Source organism: Epinephelus fuscoguttatus, linkage group LG8 (genome assembly GCF_011397635.1).
Source record: "Epinephelus fuscoguttatus linkage group LG8, E.fuscoguttatus.final_Chr_v1".
Taxonomy (NCBI): domain Eukaryota; kingdom Metazoa; phylum Chordata; class Actinopteri; order Perciformes; family Serranidae; genus Epinephelus; species Epinephelus fuscoguttatus.
The window spans coordinates 17,421,049-17,441,172 of record NC_064759.1 but is presented as its reverse complement, the minus strand read 5'-3'; the positions used below and the strand labels follow the sequence as shown (position 1 = coordinate 17,441,172).

General features: G+C 43.8%; 1 protein-coding gene across 1 annotated transcript in view; it reads right to left on the bottom strand.

The window, feature by feature from the left end:
- erfl1 (Ets2 repressor factor like 1) overlaps positions 1 to 19,457 on the bottom strand; it is a 44,070-nt gene extending 24,613 nt beyond the window's left edge. The window contains exon 1 of the mRNA XM_049583849.1: positions 19,426 to 19,457. The gene's annotated coding sequence lies outside the window, so the exon portion shown is untranslated. The remainder of the gene's footprint in view (positions 1 to 19,425) is intronic.
- Positions 19,458 to 20,124: the final 667 nt, after the last annotated feature.

Sequence of the window (20,124 nt, the reverse complement as noted above, 5' to 3'; positions counted from 1 at the left end):
CCTCTGGTTTCACTAACCCGACTAGCTTCCTTTAGGGACTCTGTATTTGTGTAGCATCCCTCCAAAATTTATTACAGGATCACTGTAATTCTTTTAAGTGCGAGGGCACCATCGGCCCATCATGTTAGCGTGTCCAGCCAGAATGGGCCCAGTATTGCGTTATAGCAAAGACAAGGAGACATCAATATTGCATTATCTCATGTTTAACTGTGAGACACAGATAGTTGTTTTGGGGGCCTTAAAGATATTGTATTACCAAAGGAGATACAGGCAGACATCAACACACACACAAACGCAAGAGGAGAGAGAGGGAGAGAGAGAGAGGGAGAGGGAGAGAGAGAGAAAAAAAAGGGAATAACACACAGAGAATTTTAAAATTATAAGGCCTCTACACACCCTCTGCTCGTACCCCTTCTCTCTCTATCTCGCTCTCCTCTTCTCTGCCTCTCTCTGCCTCTCTCCAAAGTCTTTGATTCGTCCGTATGGTTTGATCTGCGAGAGAGCGAGTTTTGTAAACACATTTTTCACGATCATATAGCCACGGGCAAGGGGAGCGTGAGGCGCGGAGGAAGAAGAAGAAGGAGAGGGAGAGAGGCTGAGAGAAAGAGAGGGAGAGAGAGAGAGAGAGAGAGAGAGTGTGTGTGTGTGTGTGTGTGTGTGTCAGTGTATGTGTGTGTGAGGGACGTTTAATGAGCGTGCAAGATGGAAAGACAGACTGACAGAAAATGCAAGGATAGAGCCTCAAATATGACTTACTGCTATACTGCACACAGCAACAAAGACGCACACACACACTCTCTCTCACACACACTCACACACACACACAAACCAGGGAGCCCAGACTGATGGTTTTGGCACAAGTAAAGCATCACAGGGGTTGACGAAATGTGAAGCAACAAGGAGAAAAAGCAAGTTATTCAGTTTTCCTCATCATGCAGAGGGGGGTGACACTCCAGCACTGTATTTCCCGATATGACACTTCCTGACTGGTGCAACCAGAGTCACACACACACTCACACACACACACACACACACACACACACACACACACACACACACACAGTGATGCATCTCGTTTGGGATGATGAACACAGAGAAAAGAGTCTGAAAAACAGATTATGGGGCGAGCCAATAAAACGCAGAGCACAGACGGTAAACACACCGTGGTGTAAAGCTGAACTAATAAAAGTGCGAGACTCTCATTCCTTACATTTCTTTTTTTCTCTCACTTGGTTGAAACACTTTCTTTTTTTCATCTGGCAGCTGCTAATCCGGTTAGGTTCGATTGGCTCCGGTAATGGCGCTAACGCGTCGCCTCTATACCGAGTCCTCTCCACGGGACACGGCGGAAAGGAGGCGACTCCGGCTCGGCGTGAGCAGCAGACAGACACCGCCGATGGTAATAATGACGGAGGGAGAAGATGAAGAAGGGAAATGTGTGGCTCAATTTGTCCCCTGAAACTTTCAAACTTGTATTCATATTTGCAAAATAATAGAGGCAATTTGGGCTTCCTTCTTTGGAGAGAACAGCTTCAAAAAATAAATACATTTTTTGCAACATCCCTGGACTCGTGCATGAATTAAAACTGGTGCAACGTTGCATATGGAGGCCTTTGGGCTAATACTATGCATGCATTATTACCCCACAATAATACTAATACTAATATTTAAAACACCGATAACAGTGATAATGGTAATAATTTGCATGCACATGGAGCCAGAGCCGAGCACATCCTCTAACTTTCTGATGAATTGGCTCCTTGGACTTTTGGCAAAGCACGGGCTGGGGTTAGATACAGGCCATCACATTTAAAGTGCTTTTCCACTTCGAGATTTGTTTGTTTTCCTAAAAGACGGGGAAACACTCCTCAACAAATTCTGCACAAATCCCCCGCGTCCGTCGTTAAAAAATGATTTTCTTTTCATTTTTCCTTTCCTTCCATTCTTTCTTTTTTTTTTTTTTTTTTACTTAGCCTACTGCTTTTTAGAAAGAAGAATAGCTGCGAGCAATAAAGTCGGTTGTCAGAATATGTGTGTGGTTGTGTGTGCGTGCGTGTGTGTGCAGTGCAGTGTGTAGTGTAGCGTTTCCTCTTCCTCTCTCTTTCTTCTCTCAGTCTTTTCTGTCCGGGGAATTGTTCTCAACGTCCACAAACACATTGCAAATACCCGCCGGCCCAGCTGCATCGATTTCTAATTAGACGCCAGGATAATCGTTGGAGAGAGATGAAAAAAAAGGAGAGAGTGATAGCGAGAGCGAGTAAATAAATATATAAACAAATTAGAGCCCAGATTAATTGAATGAATATGAGCATTAAAAAAGAAACAAAGGTGATCTTGGCGGATAAACCTTGCGTGGACTGAACGGGAAAAAAGGCTTATATACGCATAAGAGGGGACCATACATGCAGGGAAATAAGGGGCGCATGAGTGGGGAATTAAGGCCTGCTTTTTATTTTGCAGCCACTCATTCATGTGCATGTGGATCTGATTATAAATTCCAACATTTACGCACAAAAAGTTCCCATAAGTTGAGATATATACATGCAAGAAAACAGGGATGTTGTGCAAGAAATGAAAGCAAGTAGTAATTCAATCAGAAAAGTGGGACCAAAATAATGTGTGCATGTGTAACACAACATGCACTGATAATTGCTGCACGCATGTTCTGCAGACCTGCACCCGAAACTGTGACAGCAATCAACCTTGAACTAAAGCCACAGCTGGATTATCCAACTTCTCTCCTGTTCAGTCAAATTTCCACCCAGCCTCTCCTCCTCCCTCCATCCCTCCCTCCACCCTCTTTCTGTCTCCTGACAGAGTGTGACAGGGGGTTAGCCGGGGAGCTCAGGTAGCTCGTTTACTTTAATTAACGTTTCATCATCCTCGGAGCGGGACCGCGCGCCGTATATACTCTTTCATGCTGCTCCGTCTCTCATCCCTGTTCTCCATCCATTCATCATCGGCCCTCCCCTCTCTCTCCCTCTCTCTCTCTCCATCTCTTCTCTTTCTTTCTCCTCCCCACCTTGGGGCTCAACTCTCATCTTTTTCTCCAACAACTCGCCATATCGCCCCCTGCTCTCTGTCTCATGTCCACTCAGGCATATACAGGATAATAATTCAAACACTTTCCTTCCTTACTTCCCTCCTCTGCCTCTTCCTCCTCCTCCTTCCTTTTTTAAACTTTGCTACTTCTTTTCCTCACCTCAAGTCCTACTCTCCCCTCCCTGTTATTAACCACATAATTAAAGGTCGGTTTAATCATCATTTTTTATGATTATTTAACACAAATAAGCTCTTAAACAAACTCAAATGCATGCTCAGACTATTAATATGGAATATTATAATAATTCCTAGGATTATACAGGCCTGTAGGTGGGTCGGGATGGACACATTATGACTGTTAAGGGAGGAGGAGACGAGAGAAGGAAGCTTATTGAGCGGTATTGATCGCCTCTGATCATATAATGGAAAATAAACCTCCAGTCGGTGATCATCATCAGGCAACCAACCGCAATAGATAAAATCAATTTCAGGTCTCTTTCAGGAGGCTTTGAGAGCCAATTAGGGAGCTAACGTTTCTATAAGAGCATTATTTATGCCTAATACAGTTATGTTTGTAGAAGCAAACAAAATTATAAGTGGTTTTTAAACTGTGTGTAAATGTTTTGTTTGCTCGTGTGTGTAGGAGGAGGGATCCAGGAAGAAGTGGGCTGCAGCAAGTAATGAGGCTGAAGGTAAGAGACTGGAAACTCCGCACACTTTGCGCAGTCTTGTGCGTAATAAACAAGGAGTTTTTTTCCCATATTAAGTTCTGCTAATTTGTCCACATGTTTTGCTCCCAGTTAAAGGGCGGTAATACTTCTTTAACACACTATACGTGCGCAAAATGCCATCTGAGGTACAGTGTTATTATTAATAACTGATAATTCAATTTTTATTCCAAGTTAACTGATAAAAAACAAAGAAAACTCTCCTCACTCATCACTCACGTTTCTTTCTTTCTTTTAAAAAGCTTTTTGGGAGATGAAAAAGTGAAAAGATGACGTGATGAATTAGTTTCTTTGAACATATTTTGAAATGAGCAACGATGCATATTTAGAGTAAAGTTTTGGTGTTTGGCTGAAGGCTCCTCTCATTAAATAATTTCTCTGTGTCTTTATTCTTGCAATAATTGGCCCTCACTCACATTTGAACTTTGAAACATTTTCTTGAGAGTTAAATTCATTTCAAGATTTGCATTTCTACATAAATCATTTTTAAGTTTTGGACAATTGAGTTCATGAGGCCTGCAAAGGTTCATTATGCTAACTGCAGTTATGCAATTACAATTGTAATAGAATTAAAGCCTAAGAGGAAATCCTTTAGTCTAGATGTGTTTGTATTGATTTTGATGGACATTACAATAATCCTTTAATATTGATTTTAGGTTATAATAGAATAACAGTCATTCAGGGGAGTCTGCTGATACACAGAGGGAGTCTATGTTGTAAAAAAATCCAAAGATAAAAAGTTGGAGGACGGTCAAATCACATAAACATGTCTTATATTTCGCTAACTTGTTAATAAAAAAAGAATGATGAAAATGAATCAATAAAACCAGCAGTAAAAACTTGAGACCATCACAAACCAATAGCACTAAATCCCCTTGGAGTCATCTTTGGAGCTGGAGTTTGATGAAGTGGTGGAAATGGCAGGTGTTATATGAGGCAAGAATAAGATAAGAGAAAGAAGTAAAGTAAATGCAGTTAGACTCATATGGTTCAGTGTGGTCCGGGCGTGACTCGAACACGGCCTGGGACTCAGCACGGAGCATTTTGATAGTTTAAACAGTTTAAAACACTTACAGTGGTAACTGGATTTGTAGCCTTGTGGGGTTAAGAACTTGATGAAATCCACCGTGCCCACTGGGACTACAGAGGTGAGTGCTCACATACAAATTGCCATTGATAAAGAGAGAAGGGGAAGCCTCAACATCACCAACCTTAAACCCCATCCCTCTCACACGGGCTCAGACATCCTACCCAGAGTGCACTGCAGCTGGCACCATCTGGGACCCTGGGGGAGGTGAGATCGACATTATCGCATACAAATTTTGCAGTTGTTTTTAAATGGAGCCTCTGACTGCTGGGCATCAACCCACCACAATGTATGCAATCAATACTGTGTGACATGTGGGGAAAATTCAGTTTTGTTGAAGTGCAAACGTACCAAGTGTTGACCTTTGAGAGTGCAGCCAGTGACTGCTGCTGTTCAAAGGTGCCATCAATAATGGAGGACAAACTACAACAAGTATGTCTATAGGCCTGTTTGCCCGAATTTCTACAGTTGATTAATTGGTGTCAAACAGCAGACCCTCAGAAAACATTAAATGCCTTTTAATAGAACAAATAATCATGGTGACGTCAGAATAGGTAATTAGAATTTAATATAAACCACAAATTAAATATGAATGAGTGACTTAAATAATATTTGAAATAGTCACATGACTTCAACGTCGCCACCACAACCAGGCTGTAAAGCCGTGTTCAGCGTGATGACGTTCTGCAGTCTCATTTCGCCACTCTTTAGCAACCGCCTTTTTTAAGACACGTAAAAGCTTCAAAATTCACATGTGGGGTATTTACTGACAAATTTTATGTCGTAGAACAAAATGTGAAAGTCTGCTAAGCTTGTGTTAAGACCTTATTCAAGGCATCTAATCGATAAACCAAGCAGAAACCTCCACAGCTGAAAAGTGAAGCCAATGCAGAAGTGCCAAAACTGCAGTTCTTTGAATGGCCACTTGAGGCTGGCTCCAAAAGCGAGTCAATCCCCATAGACCTACATATTAAAATGCCCAACTTTACAGCAGAAATAATCATGTTTACAGCCTGGTGCAAAAACGGTTTTGGTTTCTAAAGCTAATTCAAATGTTCCTAACAACTGTATGAGGGTGAATTTTTTATATAACTCCATTGTTTGCATTTTAGTAACGCTTAAAGTTATGCGTATTGGGGCGTCGGTGGCTTAGTGGTAGAGCAGGCGCCCCATGTACAAGGCTGTTGCTGCAGCGGCCCGGGTTCGAATCCAGCCTGTGGCCCTTTGCTGCATGTCACTCCCTCTCTCTCTCTCCCCCTTTCACGCTTGTCTGTCCTATCAAATAAAGGCTAAAAATGCCCAAAAAATGTCTTAAAAAAAAAAAAAAAGTTATGCGTATTTAAGGGTGGGGCCACTTGAGCGACAGGCTGTCTGTGAGGCGTAGCTACAGTCTCTGAGTCAGATCCACCCCTCGCTTATCCACAGCTCCACCCTCTTGTCCAAATACGGTCACTTCTGGCTTCAGACAACCAAGATGCTGACTGCTGAAATGCCGAACGCAAGGCTTCAGAATGGCAGTCCACAAACCAATGAATGACGGCACTGTAGCTACGTGAATTATTTTACACCACCTATGATTTTATGTCATAGAACAAAACATGAAACTATCTTAAGTTTGTGTAACTACAAACATTATCTAAGGCACTGAACCAAGTACCCATTAAAAAAAACACTCAAAAAGGAACCAGACGTGCAATCATGCTAACTCGGTTACACGTTTCAAGACACATTCCTGCAGCGCTCTATGAAGTCCTGTTAGCGGTTACTGGTATGAAGATTGGACAAAGGCGCCAAAAGTGTGGGTAGACAGGATCTAAAATCACGGCACCAAGTGAGCTAGACTTGTTGAACATTGGATTTTTACAAAGCAGCGAGCACAGTGCAAGCATCATGTTTGTCTGCAGTTATGTAAAAGTCCCATAACAGCATAGCCAAATATCTAGGGTAGAGCTGCATGGATGAAACAGCCAATGTGTACGCAGATATTTGTTCATATATATGAACAAACAAAACATAAGATAGTCAGAGAAAGATAAGATGAGTACCTGCCTTTAGGGATCATTCTCATGGATCCAAGCCCTCTGCATTCTTACCATAAACCTAATCACAACAGCTACCTAAACTCATACGTCCAACTTGAACCTACAAATCACGATTCTTCATAGCTTCTTGTTGTTTATATCTAAACATAATCATTTTTTAATCTCACCTCTAGTCATGAGATTTTATGGGGCTATCGTGGCGATTCTTCCTATGGGATGCTAAATTTTATATTAGAGTGCATACACTTGCAAGAGGCCCACGTAACGTAACATTTAGATCTTTGTTTGTGAACTTATTCCACCATTGTAGGATGAATTAGATAAAAACTTGCACACTCTATGTGGTTGTTGTTGTTGTTATAGATGGATGAGAGTATACAGAGAAACCTTGGCTATCACCTGGCCGATGAAACCTCCTGTTACATCCCTCAAGGGTGTATATTATTACTTTTCCAGCATCCTTCCCTTTAGTCCATAATCATTAGTGTTTCCATATGATCTAATAATATAATGTGGGGGTGTCCAGGTGGCTTAAGGGTTTAAGACACCGACTACATAAACTCAGTGTCCCTTTTGTTGCATGCCACCGCTCCCCTCTCTCCCCTCATGGTCTGACATCTCTCTATTATAGCTGTCCAATAAAAGCAAACATGCCAGATAAAAATGAATTAAGGGGGTACAGGTAGACATGCTCCTCAATGAGATGTGAAAAAAAAAGAAAAACTACTGGTAAACTTCTTTTCAAAGCTAATTTTATAAATCAGATTAAATTGACTGTATTTAAGCCATTTTTATGAATTATTCAAGTCTTTTGAAACTTTCTTAAATAAACAAACAACAAATTTATAATAGATAACTTGATAAAGTGATGTATAAGGGTAAAGAACCGAGTAAAAATCAATCACTAACTTAACACTGAATTTAAAAACAGCCTTGTTTTTTTTACTGTAGATCGTGTTATCGCCTTGTTTTCAGTAAGTTTGATATGCCTTACTGGTTGACTGGGTTACTCGGACCTTTGGGTCATGAAACATATTCAGCACATTGATAAACAGAAACTTTGAAGTCCAGAAAAATATTTCAGACACAAACAAGATACGGCAAACTCCGAGTTCAACAAGCACAGATTCTAGATGAATAGATATAAAGTTTTAAATGATATACTGTCAAATAACTCTTCTGTTATGACTGTTTCCTTGTTTACGATGATTTCTGTGTCTTTTTAATATCCATCTCTGTCTCCACACACACACACCCACACACACACACACACACGCAGATCAGTATGTTCCCAGTCACATACATACAGACACACACAAAAAATTCAATCTCTCCATCTTTCTGTGTTTCCATCTCCCACTCTCTCTTATACAGACACACACACATACACACAAACAAATGTACATACACACACTTGTGTGTACACACACACACACACACACACACACACACTCACACTCACACTCAGCACCCGCCTGCCCCGGCCCCCGTCGGCCCTCTCGCCTGTGTGCGCGTGTCAAATCGAATCTCCACCTCGGTGCGTAGTACACCTGCTGTGCCGGCATATAATGCGCTGCATACAGTGAGTGCACGATGACGGATTACTGAATTAGACCAATAATGACAAGTGACACTTCTGTTACCGCTCCCTGAGCCACTGCAGAGAGACGGGGAGAGGTGTAAATAAAGAACAGACACAGCGACGGAGAGACGGAGAGAGAAAGAGGGAGAAGGAAAAAAAAACAATAAATCAGAGACAAAGGAAGTCATGGAGACGGATTGGGAATTTTCAGCTTGTTCTGTAAAAATAAATAAGTTCTGTTTCATTCAAGTGCAACTTCTACGTCCTGCATCCTTTTCTCTTTTCCACTCTCTGTTTCCACGGTGACACTCAGTTGTCACAGACTCATGATGGCAGCTCAAAATAGATCCATATAACAGTCACCAGCATAAACCACAACCTTTTTCTTTCTCTTAATACAAATGTCAGAACGAAGTCCCACCTGGACTCAGACTGGCCCTAAAACTTACATGTGGTCAAGGCATCAGCTAAGGTAACATGTAGGCAACATTGCACCAACCTCGCATGTTTGGCAAGACAGAACTGTGCGGAGAAGTTTTGGCGTGTTTTCATGATGAATATACATGAAATGTAGAGCAGGGTAATTTGCGAGTGTCCACCAGTCATAGACCGGGGCGGTGTATCTGCAGGATGTCTGGCCCCCCCATGGACCCAGGTCTCCGCAGGCCTGTGCTCAGGATACTAAACCATGCCAAATGAGGAAGAGGAGGTGCAATCCTCCCTGGGACCATATGAATAAATCAGCCTACCACCCGGTGCTTCTGTATCGGGGCAAAGACTGACTGGAAGAGTGTGCATACAGAGAGATGCACACAAACACATGCATTCATTCATACATCCAATCATGCAGAGGAGAAACTGAAAAACAGTGACTGTGTAGGTGCGATAGGTGCGAAACACCAGTGGCTGTCTGCTTGCTTTTTGGGGTTAGACGCAGACTTTATGATATGAACATCAATGAGAATATTTGTGTTGGCACTCTGTCAATGATGTCAATTTAACTGCCAGGCTCATCATTCTGTCTGTATTGTATCATAATGGGGGAATCAGTGGGGAATATACGCCTGCCAAGTCCTCAGGCCGCTGTGCCACAGTCGTGTTTGGCTTGCGAGCCAACGCTCAAAGGTGCGGACGACTTCCAAAACTTACACCTTCTGTATAGCTCTGAACAAAAGAGGAACAAAGCTGAAGAAGGCTGCTGTGGAGAAGTAGTGAGCACTTAACTGGGACAAACACACACACACACGCCGTAGAAAGGGGGAGTGGAGGCACAATTGGAGTTGGAAACAGAGAGCACAAGAGCGAGAAGGCAATAGGGGGAGCACAGAGGAAGGAAGACAGAAAGAAATATTGACAAAGCCTAGATATACACATAAGTCACCCGACACGACCCGCCTGCTCCCTGTATTTTATAGAGCTGCTCTGCGCTGGCGGAACAGCGTGACAGGCCAGTTCCTTCAACGGAAAATATGGTCCCTCTCTACCCTCCCGCCTCTCGCTCCGCTATCACTCCTGTTTTCTGTCTATCCCACCTGATATCATTCTGTCACCTCTGCGCCGGGCTCTTTTTTCCATCATCCCCCCCTATTTCTTTCCTCCCCGTTCTCGTGCTTTTATTGGTGCTCTACATTCCCGGCCGTCATGTTTCACTCCTCTCTTTCTATCCATCTTCATGTCGCTCTCTTAATCCCCTCTCATTTGCTCTCCTCGGCCCTCATCCCTCCCGTTTCTCTTCCTGCTCTCCTGGAGCCGTTTCCGCGCGCTGTCCCATTTCCACCTACTCCTCTCCGTTTCCCTCATTCTTCCTGATTCATTTCCTCTCCGCTATCCCCCCCATTTGTGCCACGCACATCACCATCCCTCTCCACCCTAAGCTCTCCTATCTCCATCGTACACCTTTCCAACTATATTTCCTCTGACCTCCATGGTTTCCCTGTAGTTCCTCAGTCACTGTGTCTCTCTATCAGATCTGTAAACTTTATCCATCCACTTCTTTAAACTGAATACCTGAGCTTGGCATTTTCACTTTTGCCCTTCTCTTTTTTCCTGCAGCTTCTTTCTTTTGTCTCTCCCCTCTGTGAAATTAAGCATATGCATTCACCACATTTTCCACGATGTTGCTGTTTACACTGTTGTCTTATCCTCCAGCCCTTTCTCCCTCCTTTCTTCTCTTTTCTTCTTCTTTCTCTTCTCTCCCTCTGCATTCCAGCCGGCCCTCCCTCTCTCATCCGCAGCCTGAGCACAGAGCCCCATGTGTCGGAATCAATTAGGGCTGAGAGCCGTCGCGGCCGCTCTTTCACGGAGGTAAATATTAAACTGCACCAAGCACCGAGGAGGAAGAGAGGGAGAGAGAGGAGGGGAGAGAGGGAGCCCTCCGTCCCTAATCCACCGCATCGATCAGGCGGGGATGAGGGTAATATATTATTTTGACAAGATACGATTCTCCGACGCGCACCGCTATCCCCGGCGATCGATTTCTTTTTTCTCTCCTTTTTTCTTCCCTTTTCTCCCCCTCAGCGAGTGGGACAGAGTTTGTGTGTTACTGTGTGAGTGTCAGAGATAGGGTGTGCGTGTATGTGTGTGTGTGCGTTGTTGTCGGCCTCCTTGGCGTGTGCATGTGCACTGGAGTGTGGATGGGTGACAATAGGAACAGCATTAGGAAATGTGGGGAAGAGATGAGGATGGTGCTGCTAGTAGGTCTGTGCTTTTACAAACAAGCTCCTGTCTAAACAGCTAAATCACACGCTCGCCCAAAGATGGATCGTTGAGGGAGAGAATCTGAGAATCGTATTTTGTGTTTATTTTCTGGGGGTATATGCATGGCGAGGCACGCAAGGAAGGATGTCAGGGTTACAGTTAGTCAAATCGGCAGAGCTGACCTATTGTAAAGTTAAGTGTCCTCCCCCGCACAGTCCCCTCTGCTCCCGTGCCTCCTCTCTATGTCGCTTTGTAAACTGTGTCTAAATGCTAAATTCACAGATCAATTTTTTTTATTCAACCTCTCCCCCCCATCAACGCGCTCCCTCTGCACCCCCCTGCCTCTGTCCTCCTTGAACAGCTTCACATCTTGTTGTCCTCCAGTGATGGAGAGTGTCCTAACAGCCTTATGTCTCTCTCTCTCTCTGTGTGTGAATGGGTGGTGGTCTGTATGTCTGAGTGTTTGTGTGCAACTTATTCTCACAGCAGGAAATAGACACAAAAGCTGAAGTTCTCACATCACATCCTATGGATAATGATAGATCTAGCTGTAGCAGTGCTGAATTCAAAAACTACAAATTACTTTGACAGCTTGTGTGATATTTTTGTCGTAACAATGAGTGAGTTTGTAATGTTAAACTCATTGAGGATCAACACCTAACTCTAAAGCTCCACACAGCTTCTAGTCCCTTTTAGCAACCCAATCGGCAGAATAAATGTTGGCATTGTACATTTATGCTAACCGCGGATATCTAACATTTGTACATTGCTACAGATAAATTGAAACTTTATGTTTCTTTACATTTCAGCAACACTGTGTTTAATGTTATGTTTAGGCACAAAAACCACCTGGTTATTGTCAGGAAATGATCATGCTGTTTTGGCTTCAAACACCCAGTTTTAGTGCCACAATCACGGCAGGAAATGCTGCAAATTCTCGCTAAGAAAGAACCAGTTTTATTGTTTATTGGTCTCGAACGGTGCTCTGCTGCTGTCTGCAGATTGGCAGCTGTTTTGCCTTGGTATCATGCCTTCCACCATCCACCTCCCAATGACAAAGTCAGCTCACATACATGTAATCACAGCTACGTCACTTTATAAACATTGACGTATAAATCAGTGGCTTGAAGTAATGTACAATGTCAACAATTTCTTCTGGCAGCTGGACTGCTTGCTGCTCATGTTTTTGTTTCTCCGACCCAGAGACAGACTGCATGGTTGAGTCTCTCAGCTCTCATGGACAGCTAAACAAAATCATAAGCAACCATCTCATACACCTACATAATGTGAATGTATGCTACCTGGCTAGCATGAAACTGCATAAAAAAATCAAAGTAGACCAGTGGCTAGAGCAAAACACCACGACTTCTAGCAGGATAAATAGCTACATATTTGTATCAGGTGATGGTGGAGACCAAAATGGAGCAAAAAGGCCTGTGAATATTGGCAAGAAACATAATTCCACAGCAGCTCTGTCTCCTAGAAATTACATTAATGCACCATCATTTTGAAACTGCAATTACATTCAGAGAAAAATGTAATGAGGAAATGTGGATTAACGAATCTGGCAAGGCACCAAAATTTTGATACTGAATTATCAGCAAAAACGTAATTCAGTTGCAAGCAAATGTCCACTGACAACATATTTGAGTAGTTTTACATCAAAACAGGCAATCTAGCAATACAGTCTCCTCTTGTCATGACTACAGCACTATTTTTAATTACCTTTTTTTTATTAATATTTATCTTTTTCTAAACTTGACCAAAGTACTTTGTTGTCTCAATCTAAGACGGGAATCTGGATGCGAACCCTAAGTTCTAGTGTCAAGATCCTGCACTTTCTATGCCCACCATCCTCCCCAACTACCTCCATCTGAAACCTATGCGGTGCATGAATGTAGCATTTCGCTACCTGAAAGTAAAAGCTCTGAACATAATACAGACAGCGATTACATTGCCACAACAACATAATTAAGAAAGCAGTTTAGTAACATACAAACATTTTTCTAGGAGGCAGGGTTGTCCCATTGTGATGCTCCTGCTTCTCTGTGTGTGCTGGATGTGTAAGTAGGCAAATGTTTGCTAACAGGTTAGCTATAAGTACTTGGCAAGCTATAGCTAAGTATATCCAACCCTATCACCAGAAAAAAAAGTTGATACTGGATGATTCTCCAAAACCTCGGCATACGTCAAATACTGTCTTAAGAAGGACTACTTTCTACAATATCTGCGCAAGGCAGCTACAGTTTGACTCAGTTTAGTAAAAGATTGTGCTGAGGGGTAATAAATAAGTTAACATGAATTAATGGTGAAGGGATGCAAACGTGCTGAACATCAACCCACTGCCCTGACACCCACACCCTCAAATGATGTCTACAAAACCTACATACCGAAAGGAGCATGTTAGCAGAGCAGCAGCAGGAGCTTCAGTGTCACAAAGGATGCGTTCAGATGCAGTACAGACTGTAGGTTAGCTGCATTTTGGCAGGGCTCAAAGCCAAACACACAATCACTACATTCACGCATGTAATACGGAAGAAAATAAACTATTAGTGTAAAAATCCACTTTGGGTTGTGGGTATTTGGATATAGCGTGTATCAAAATGGCGGTTACATGGCCTGTGTAGGTAGCTGTATTGATTAAAGGAGAAGCGTATTTGTTCCGTTAGAAAGACAGTTGTTTGGGATTGTTTTCTTAGTGCAACTTAAAGTTTTGTTTTCTTAGATTAAGATTATTATGTTCAAGGTAAGCAGCCAAAGTCAGTGCAGGCCAAATGAGATCAGGCTTATGCATGAACATGTGTGATTGCTACATGCAGACATGATGACCCCGGCAGACAGCAGAAATACAACCCACAGGACACTGGGTGACGCAATACAGAACTATCAAGGTTATACAGTACCTGTGAGTGGATCAAGAGTGTGCGCATTTATATAAAGAATTTCGACATGCATGTGTGTGTCTACACTCCATAAGTATGTATGTGTTTTTTTGCGGATGACATACTTCAGTTCCAACCTATCCTTTTGAATGTTGTGGTGATACAAACAAGTCATGTCTTCATGCACACACACCCACCCCGGCACCCAACCGGTTTCCTCTCTCAGAAAGCTAAGTCCAAACAAGCACGACATCACCCGCTGGTGTCTCCTCCAGCTCGCTCCACTCTCTCTTACTCCTTGTCTCCCACTTTCTCTGTTTCTGCCTGCCGCGCGACTTAGTTTTCCTCTTTCTTTCTGTCCGCTCTTGCTTTTATTGTGCCATTTTCTGCCACTTTGGTCCCAGAAAGGGAGGCCATAATGCAATCTCTCCCCCTCTCTGTCCCCTGCTGTGAGGGAGAGAAGCTTGGCCTGTGTGCTGGGCCGGGAAGAAGGGGGAGAGACGGGGTCAAGGTGAGCTCTAATACACTATTGATCCGCCCCAATTGAAAACCTGATGGAAATTTTACCCCCCTCCCCTCCTTTCCTCCTCATCCTTCCCCCGCACCCCTCTCTCACTCTCTCGCGCTCTGTTTTTCTCCCCCCCTCCTTTCGTCTACCGCCCCCTCTCCCTTCCTATCTCCCACTCTCCTCTTCCCTTATGTCTTTTTTCCTTTCCTGTGTGTATCCTCCCTGGTGTCTAGAGTCTTCCTCTTTTTCAGTGTCTATCGCCGTTCACTCCAATCTGTTTTCTCTCCCAGCTGAATGTCTCTTTCAACCACTGACCACTTTCTCTCCCTTGCTATCTATCTCCGTGCTGGGCAGCATTCTGCCTCCATGTCTTTTAAACCGTGCCTCTAATCATTTCCTCCCCTCTCTTCTCCTCCTTTTGGTCTCGCCATCTCCCCTTTTTTTAAAGCCTGCTCCTCTCTTTTTCTTTTAAATCCCTTGCTACCCCACCCCTCCCTGCTGTTTCTGTCTCTCTCACTCATTTTCCCTTATCCCCCTCTCTGAGTGTGCATCAGATGGTCCATTTCTCTCTAACCCAGTGCATATTGATCCCTATGGCAGTAGCATGCAGGGTGAGGGCTGTGAAGACCACAGCTACAGTGTATTAAACGCCACAAACGCTTTGGACGTGGGGCCTGAGACACGCCTCCCCGGCAGGGCCCTGTCAATAGCTGCTCCCTCCTGTCAACAGCAGCCAAATGGCCTCTCAATCTGGGACTTGTGATGGGCTACAGATTGGTACACAGAAACTGCAATGGATGCACCACAGAAAAATAGACAGAATCTTGATGGGAGAAGAGCCGGAATAAAAAAAGAAATAAAATACGGAGATGTGTATAAGGTAATTTTCCCTATAATGGTGAGCTGACTTTAAAAAACACATGTATTCAGCACTGATGTAAGTGAATGAAATCATGTAAAATCATTTCCATTCAGATGCCTAAAATGTCGCACCACAAAATCTATGACCTCAGCTTTCAATTTGGCCCATTCTTTGCCTTAACAGGCTTCATAATAACACACTCTTGTCCTGCAGTTATGTGGAACAGCAATTATGGACGCAGTCGAGTGTGCTGTATACTGTTCAGGCACATCAAACAAAAGAGGCACAAACACTGGGAAGGCCTGAACAATAGAGATGGCAGCAACAGAAGTAAACCTTTTACAGCTACCCATTACTTTCCCACTTAACAAGACAGACCACAGCCCTCTCCCTCTCTCTGACTCTATGCAGAGTTGGCTGCTATCACCGCACTGCTCGAGTGGGAGATAAATGGAGTGAGTGCGTGTATGTGTGCGTTTGATTTATGTACTGTTGTGTACGTGTCAGACGGCCGAGCTATCAGGACCACCATCTCCCAATAGACATAGAAATGCTACAGCAGTGGAGGGACCCCTCTGTCGACCCCGGGACCTCTGATACACATCTGGAAACAACAGAGCACACCGAGCGGGGATTGGAGGGGTTTGCTGGAGGAGGAAGAGGAGGAGGAGGTGGAGGAAGAGGAGGAGTTCCTTCATTGCTTCTGTGCTTTTTGCTTTTTTTTTCATTTTCATTCAAAGAAGATTCACTTTGTCCCTCACTCTCCATCTCTCCATCTCCTCTCTGCCCTTCTCCGTCTCGTGCTGACGGGAGGGAAACGGCCTCTGTGCTTTCACCTTACACTCAACTTTACAACTTCTGCCCGCTCTCGGAGGAATAATCTCACAGGTAGCAGCGCTCCAACATGCAGACTGGAGGTCCTGGTTGGTTGCTTTCACATTAAGCTTCTGTCAGCGGTGTCAGGAGTTACTTCTGTATGATCCTGATCTCACGGGAAATGTCTCTTATTCAAAGGATACCAGTGTGTAAGAAAAACCATGACCAAAACCCTATGTACTACCTTTGTTTTAATTTCACCTCTCACCCTAAACTCCTTTTGACCTTCAACAGTTTCACATGTAGGTTGATCTATTTTTAAGTCATGTATTGTGCACGTAGTAAAATATCAGAACTGTGAGAGATAACTGCATCTCCCAGTCGCCATGTTTTCTCTATACATTGCATTGCCTCTAATTTGTCCACTAACCGGCATTCAGAGTTCAGACACCTGTTTTATTTTCCCACTTTTCTCTTTCAATCACTCTTTTCTTCTCTCCCTCGCTGTCTCCTCTCTTTCTCCCCCCTCTCTTCACCCTCTCCATCTATTTCTTTCTCTCTAGGAAGGAATCAGTCTCACCTTAATTGCTCTTAAATCGGATTAATGACTGACCGGGGACAACTTGACTTAATCTCTCTTCTAGTAAATCTCTTCCTCTCCCCTCTTCTCGTACATCACTCTTAAACATTTTATCCTCTCTCGCTCCCTTTATCTCTTGTCCTCCCTTTCTCCGTCCTCGGCCCTTTCTCCCCGCTCGTTCCCCTCTTCCTCCATTTCATCTCCCTCCCTTCTTTCTCCTCCCTCCGTCTCTCCATTACTCTCCCCATGAGTCAATCATTCTTTCATCTTTTTTGGCCGCACTCTGTCATGCTTCAGCTCTGCTCGTCATCCGGGTCCCTTCATCATTTTCCCCCTCTTCTTCTCGCGCTCTTTCGACAACTTTCTATCATCCCTTAACTTCATCATCCTGAGATTTTGCCAAAACCTCTTTGACTTGGCTGTCACTCTGTCTCTCCATTCTCCACTTTGTCTCCCTCTCTCCCTCTCACACTCTGTTTTACTCTCCCTACAAGGTTGGCCAGTCGCAGGGTGTTGTGTATGTGTTAGCGCACGTCGATGTGGTCCTGTCATTGCCTCCTAAGTGCTTTGGCAATACTAGGGATCTGCTGTCATGCCAGTGCAACTAATCTCAATCGAATTACACTGAACTTGTATTGAGATGGAGATAAAGGACATGAGCGTCTGTCTGTGTGATTGCTCAAGCAGCTCTGTGAAAAAAAAAAAGAAAAGAAAAAAAGATGCTCACACACACATTCAGGGAGTCATTTTTGGTGGCAATGACACCATTTTGATAATTAGCCTAAAATAGATTCATGCCAATAAGACAAGAAGAAATAAAAAAGTGCATTACAGTTTAATATAAAACAGCTGCAGCCATGTCATACCGAGGTGATCCTTGTTAAGGGTATAAGGGCAAAGAAATTGTGCCACCTTCCAAACCCCTGCAGTTCAAAAAACTGAGGGAAAAAAGAGGCCAGCCTTGTGGACAAAAGCTCATTTTCCTCTTGGTTGCACACTGCTGCAGGCAGGCTAACATGCCACAGGAGAATTCAACCACTCATACCTTTGTTTTCCTCAGGTTTTTCTCAACTTTACACACAGCAGCAGCGCCATAACAGGGAGCGAACCACGATTTCTATGTCAACCCACAAGGCATGTGCATGGCTTGTCCAGCCCAAGGCACATTCGATGATCTGAGAGCCACAAAGTCGTCCCCTCTTTTTTTTGATTGTGACAGAGAAAAGGAGAATCTGTCATTTCCAAATGCGGGCACATTTGTTCACCTTCCAGTTTTGCTTTGAGCCACTTCCACGTCTCCCTCTTTCTTTCTCCCATTTCTCTCCCAGTCGCCAACTCCTTCAAAGCCCCCCCCCCTTCCACCTCCCAACCTCTTTGCATGCCCATCTGCTTCACAGCGCTCCTGTATCTGTCCTCTCTTGCTCGTTCTCTCTCTCACACAGTGCAGTCAGGATTAAGCATTTATCTCGGTGGTCCTCCTTTCGGCCCTAAACGCCCGTGAGGATGATAAGAGTCGCTGGGATTTGTCAAATTGTGCGCCATTGATTAACTGACCTTTCACGCCTGCAAGTCTCTCAGCCACTCCACTAACTGCCGACAGGCTAGATAGAGAGATAGATGGATACATCTGGCTGTTATTATTGTGTACAAGTTTGTAGTTACCAGGTGTGGCAGCGAGAGACGACAGGGGTATGAGGGCCACGGGAGAGAGTGTGGGGGGAGTCGAGGGAGAGGGAGGGGAGGGGGAAGCAGGACAGAGGCTTGGAGATGGTGGGAAAGATACCGAGGAGTCCTTCAATTGCCCTATAGGCCTGTGTGTAACAGGTAGAAGTGTGTCTACGACCAAACAGTAATGCACGTTGAATAATGAATAATAAAACACAAATTTTAAGATGTGCCAAGAGGCTAACATGAGAAAGGAAGAGTTAGTGAGGGAGCAGAGGAGCCGGAGGAAGTGTTCGTACATTGGCTGGCTGGAGGAGCATCTTGCATGTGATCGCTAATGGCCAAGGGCAACTGCATGGCGCATTTGACACCTTTGATTATTCACAGACAGGTCTGTGCTACTACACCGCTAACACATTTTTAAGGAGGAAGAGGAAAGAGGTGTTTCAAAAAAATAAAAATAAAAATAAAAATAAATAAATAAGAAACCATGAATCCAAAGCTGATCAAAGTATCTGACCAAGAAAATCTTGTTAAAAAACTGATGTAACAATCAAAATATCTTTGGTTAATTTGCAGTGAGAGTTCTTGGATAACATTTGTGGACAGAGAGCATCAAAGATTTCATAGAGTGCAGTGATACATCCTTAAATTAAAATAAAAGAGCAAAATTACTGTTCTACTTCCAAGTGTCACAATGTCACCTCCACACTGACACAGTGCAATTTTAAATCAGCATTAAATGACTCCTCCCACATAAAAACATCCTAACCTCAAGTGACATCAGGTCCCCATGTTGTCAACATAGGGTGCATTTTGTGTAATTAATGAGCGTGGTTTTAAAAGTCAAATGAAGGTAAGTGTAAGAGAAAAGCAGCCGAGGAGAGCAAAGGGAGACTGAGATATTGGCAGGTTGAAGAGGAAATCCACCCACCTGGACCTCCGCGTCGCCCCGCCTCAGAGATGCACCTGAGGCCGAAGCCCGATCACCGTCTCTCGGACTCGGACTGGAGTTTGTCCGCCGATGCGCGTCGTGTGTTCCGACCCGGGATGGAGGGAGGAGGCGAGAGGGGGGAAAGTGCCGCTGTCGCTCTGCACGAAGGCGTCACTGGGAAAAAAACAACACATAATAAATTAAATTAAGGACACAGAAATACAAGTGCACGGATAAGTTTTTAATTCAAATCAGAAATTAAACTCTTATAGAGTAAATAAATTTGGGGAGCGGTGACGCTGTGGTGCAGCTGACTGGAGCCGATCCTGGGGCTTGTGTTGTGCTGTTTTCCCGCAGGACCACTGCTGCCACATGGACCACAGATCAATCACCTTATTTACTCTTTACTGTCATAGGCTACAGTAACGGAGACAACGAGACGGAGCAAGAGATGCCAAGATGAGAAAAATCACTATAATAACCCTATAATGACTTTTGCACACTTAATGACTTTATCGCACTTGATGGTGCTCATTCCTCCACAATATCCCAACAACCCGCCCTTTAAAGTGATTTATAATTTTGCTGTATTTACACAGAAGCCCTCTGATATGTATATATGAGGTTATAGCTCTTTTTACGCACGGGCTGTATCCGGGTTTATCGGCACACAGAGCGGAGAGGCCCTGAACGCAGCTC